The following is a 5382-nucleotide window of genomic DNA, read 5'->3' on the forward strand; positions in this document are numbered from 1 at the left end:
TACTACAGTGTCACGGTTACAACAGTCTCGACAGAGAAATAATAATGCCTTGCACTACGTTTTCGCTGTACTTATAGTATGGACGCAGAGAAACATCGTCGTCTGTGTAGCCTTGTACTGTAGATTACGTTCCTCACCAAACAACATATCTGGACCCAACACGTAGTGAGTACTCTTCACCCAGGTGCTTGTTGCCTATTTCTGGTCTACCCAGCGCTAAGATGACTAATCCACTTAAACTCACGAATCTTTTTTTTCTTTTTTTTTTTCTTATTCTTCTTTCTTGTTTGTTGCCTTATTCTGGTCTTCCCAGCGCTAAGGTGACTAATCCACTCAAACTCACGAATCTTTTTTTTTAACAGTTTAATTTCAGTTTCAAGGATGTGTCAAAGCGTGAGGAATTATCCATGTACGCTACACATTATGTGTGTTCGTCCGTCGGGATCGACGAGGACCATCTAGTCATCCTGGGGGTGGGTGGGTTGGGCTCTGTGGGTGCGCAGATGACTGGTCAGGCCAATCCGCGCCCGGAAGGTTCTGACGCAGTGTGGACAGGGGATGGTGGCGGCTGTCGGGGACTTGCTGGCACTGCTTTTCCTGGCCTGTCTGCTGCAGCAATTCTGTTGGCCTCACAGGATTTGGCGCCTTTGTGGACAGCTGAACGCCACTTTGGTCTGTCCATTGCATTCAGCTCCCATGTGTCGTGGCTGATGTTGAAGGCCTTCAGAGAAGCTTTCAGAGTGTCTTTGAAGCGCTTCTTTTGGCCTCCATGGGAGCGCTTGCCATGTTGGAGTTCGCCGTACAGCAGTTTCTTGGGGAGCCGGTGGTCTGGCATGCGAACTACATGGCCTGCCCAGCGCAGCTGGGCCTGCATCAAGATGGTGTAGATGATGGGCAAGTTTGCACGAGTGAGCACCTCTGTGTCATGGATCTTCTCTTGCCACTTTATGCCGAGAAGTTTTCTGAGGCTGGTGGTGTGGAAGTGGTTCAGCTTTTTGGCGTGGCGTTTGTAGACCGTCCATGATTCACATCCATAGAGCAGTGTGGTGAGAACTATGGCCTTGTATACTTTGAGCTTCGTCTCCAGGGTGATGCCTCTCCTGTTCCAAACGTTCTTATGGAGTCTGTCGAAGGCAGCACTGGCTTTGGCGAGTCTGGCATTCACCTCGTCGTCGATGACAACTGTGCGAAAGGGTGTACTGCCCAGGTATGTGAACCTGTCACCGCGTTCAGTCGTTGCCCGTTGATGAAGATGTTTAGTTCAACGTAAGGCTTTCCTGGAGCTGGCTGGTGCATCACCTCAGTCTTCTTTGTGCTGATTGTGAGGCCAAAGTTGTCACAGGCAGCAGAGAACTTGTCGACACTGTGTTGCATGTCAGCTTCGGAGGCAGCGTTGAGAGCGCAGTCATCAACAAACAGGAAGTCGTTGACGGTGTCTGTCCTCACCTTGGTTTTTGCTTGAAGCCTCCTGAGGTTAAAGAGTGAGCCATCTGTGCGGTACCTGATGCCAATGCCTACGTCAGCGTCTCTGAAGGCATCTGTCAGCATGGCTGAAAACATGAGACTGAATAGGGTGGGGGCAAGAACACACCCTTGCTTGACTCCGTGGGAGACAGAGAATGGTTCTGAAGTCTCTCCGTTGTCTTGGACTCGGGCCAGCATCCCATTGTGTAGTTGCTGTATGATGGTGATGAACTTTCTGGGACATCCGTACTTCGCCATGATTCTCCAAAGGCCATCTCTGCTAACAGTATCGAAGGCCTTGGTCAGATCGACATAGGTGGAGTAAAGGTCGGCGTTCTGTTCCTGACACTTCTCCTGGAGCTGCCTGGCAACAAACAACATGTCGATAGTCCCGCGTTCTTTCCGGAAGCCACACTGGCTCTCTGGTAGGAGACCTTGCTCAAGGTGCGCAATGAGACTGTTGAGTATCTGGCCAGAGTCTTGCCTGCGACGGACAGCAACGATGGTTGTCACAGGCCTGACGATTTCCTTTGCGCTTGTACAGGTGTGTAATGGAAGCGTCTTTGAAGTCCTGTGGAACTGCCTCATGCTGCCAGATGAGCTGGAACAGCTGATGAAGCTTCTCAGTCAGCGCCATACCACCTTCTTTGTAGACCTCAGCTGGAATGCAGTCTGAGCCAGGGGCTTTGCCATTGGATAGCATACGGATAGCTTTCTGGGTCTCCTCCAAAGTTGGAATGGCATCCAACGACTCACTGACTGGCATCTGGGGGAGTCGGTCAATGGCTTCATCATTGATGGTGGAGGGGCGGTTCAGTACGCTGTCAAAGTGTTCAGCCCATCTCTCAAGGATCCCGTCCTTGTCAGTGATCAAGGTAGAACCATAAGCACTGAGGAGTGGAGCAGATCCGGAGGTGGTGGGACCGTAGACTTCTTTCAGGCCGTCATAGAAGTTCTTCATGTCGTTCCTGTCTGCAAAGCCCTGGATCTCATCAGCTTTGTTGCTCAACCAGGAATCCTGCATCTGTTGCAGCTTCAGCTGGATGGTGCTGCGTGCGCTCTTCAGTATGTCTTTCTTTGACTGTGACTCGGGATCTTCAATGTGGGCTCTGTAGGCTTGCCATGCTGCCTCCACATTCTGGTTGTCCAGCACGGTGGACTCAAGGCGTTCCTCCAGGGTGTCAGCAAAGCTCTGCTTGATGTTGCCTAGCTCCAGCTTGTTGATATTCAGGCGTTTGAGTGCTTTCATGCCCTGAGGCCGTCTCTTGGGCTGGATGCGGAGGTTGAGCTTGGAGACGATAAGGCGGTGGTCTGTCCAGCACTCGGCGCCGCACATAACCCTCGTGACTCGTACGTCCTGTCTGTCCCTCTTCCTGACGATGACAAAGTCGATGAGATGCCAATGCCCAGAGCGAGGATGCATCCATGACGTCCTGTTACGGGTAGGGAGGCAGAAGATGGTGTTTGTGATAAGAAGATCGTGCTCACCACATGTCTGGAGAAGTAGTTTGCCATTGCTGTTACAGTTACCAACCCCATGCTTCCCAATCACGCCTTCCCTGGAGGTGCTGTCACAACCAACTCTCGCGTTAAAGTCACCAAGAATGATGAGCTTTTCTGCGTTGGGAACAGTGGTGATGACAGCGTTCAGGTCCTCGTAGAACTTGTCCTTGATCTCATCCGGGTTGGTCATGGTGGGCGCGTAGGCGCTGACAAGGGTGGTAAACTTCTTCCCTTTGCATATAGGGAGTTTCATCGTCATCAGGCGATCGTTCACTCCTTTCGGGGGGCCAGCCAGCTTGCCAACGAGGGTTGTCTTCACTGCAAAGCCAACTCCAGCCTCACGTCTCTCTTCAGGTCCACGACCACTCCAAAAGAAGGTGTAGCCTGCGCCTCGCTCACAGAGTTCGCCTTCTTCTGCCAGTCTGGTCTCACTTAAGGCAGCGATGTCGATGTTGTACCTGGCTAATTCACTCGCAATGAGTGCTGTGCGTCTCTGTGGTCTGGCCGAGTCGCCTCTGGCCAGAAGCGTACGCACGATCCATGTGGCAATGGTCAATGGGGTGCTCCTTGTTTTTTTCTTTCTTTCCTTTGTGTGTCGACCGCTTGAGTAGAGTCCCCGTCAGCCGCGGTATGCTGACTAGGGTGGTGTGGAGCAGGCAATGTTTAGGGCACCTTTTCTAGCCCCTTCCTCATGCCATGGAGGTGAGCAGTGCTGTCCTGAAGAGGGCTGCTCAGTCGCTCAGGGGGCTGCCGATCTCCACTGCTGCTCCAGTCGGTGAAAAACGACCCTATGGCCTGAGCCGCCTGTGTGCAGGTCCGCGGCTACGACTGCCAGTGTACCCACACCTGTCGCTTCGTCGCTCGCCTGTCGCCACAGGGCTTTGGAAAAATGATGGTATGGGATGAAGGATGACTGATGACTTGCGCGATGACTTTGTTTATAGTGAGGAGGAGTTGCGCACCGTCGACCTCACTCTCTTGTCCGAGACCGTCTGTATCCAGTGACAAGACGAGGTCAAGACGACTGGAGATGGAAACGGATGCAGTGGATGACCAGGATGTCCTATGTGCCTCATCCTGCCTTCAGCACTCCACAGTGCTCTGCTGCAACCGCCTTCCTCTCCGTTGAACCATGAAGGTTTCTTCCGCAGAGTCCGCCGGATCCAGTCTTCACATGCTTGGGTAGACAAGCCCTAACTCACCGAGGGTTTGAGACCCGTCGGTTACCCTCACCTAGTTTAGCCAACCTGTCAAAGCCGTTGCCCGGGGGTTGGGCGCTGCCGCATGCTAGCAGCTTCTAGGACCCATTGGTGAGAGCTGGGTGCCGGTGGAGACCAACAGAGGACGAACCACTCCCGGAAGAGCGTGACAAGCCCCCGCCCCCCCCCCCCCCCCCCCCCCCCCCCCCCCCCCCCCCCCCCTCCTCGAGGTACTACCCCTCCCGTGCACCCCCTAACCCCCTAACATCTGTCATCTGTATATATACAACAATAATATAGTAAGCAAACAACTATTGACGGAACCGTTGCTTGCATATTTTGTTTTGAAAGCAGGCTAAATGGAGGCTTTTCATCATCAAACACACTTAACTCGATTTCTTCAACCAGATGTGTATCACAAGATCTCAGTTTTGACTAATCTAAAACCCAATACACATCAGACACACATAGCAGTACATTTGTGGTGAATCTGCCAGTTCCCTCTTGCTTGCTTCGTCAGTTTCTTTGGAATGTTGAACATATCACATAACTCGTGCTTCTGACAATGTGTCGGTTTGCCAGGAAATGTTGCATTGAAAATTTTCCAAAGTCTTGTCCATGTCTCTTTCGGTGCCTCCAGTTCAAGCAGATGCAGACGACAATACAGTTACCACCTTTTTCGTTCAATTGAAGCCGGCTAAAAAGCGGGGAGGAAAACTGAACAGCCAAAAGCTGTGGACGGAAGTGTTTGTAACTTTCGTTGTTATTCTTTCAACACAAGAACACGACAGACGAGGAAGGCATGTCACTCAAGGATTAGCCTTCGGCCAAACTAAGAACGTATGTGGTGTGTGCATAAGCTGACAATGGGAGCGGGAATCAGTGACTCCAACATATCGTGCACCTTGGTTGCTGTTGTTGCATGCTTGCTTTTTTTTGCTTTTTGTGTGTGCTTTTTTAATGCCCAGTGCAAACCGAAATTACACTGCCTCTACGATAACTTCATGTTAGACTACGTTCTGAAACTGGCATGTGTAATTCATCTGCATATCAAGTTGTGTGTGTGTGTGTGTGCGGGTCACAAGAACAACAATTACATTTAATATTGGATGGGTGGTTTTTTTTCTGTGCGGAATGTTGTGATTGCAATGAAATGTCACTTTTTGTTGTTGTTGTTTTTTTGTCGTTGTTGTTGTTGTTGTTGTTTTTTATTTTT

The sequence above is a fragment of the Babylonia areolata genome, chromosome 4 (assembly GCF_041734735.1).
Source record: "Babylonia areolata isolate BAREFJ2019XMU chromosome 4, ASM4173473v1, whole genome shotgun sequence".
Classification (NCBI taxonomy): Eukaryota; Metazoa; Mollusca; class Gastropoda; order Neogastropoda; family Buccinidae; genus Babylonia; species Babylonia areolata.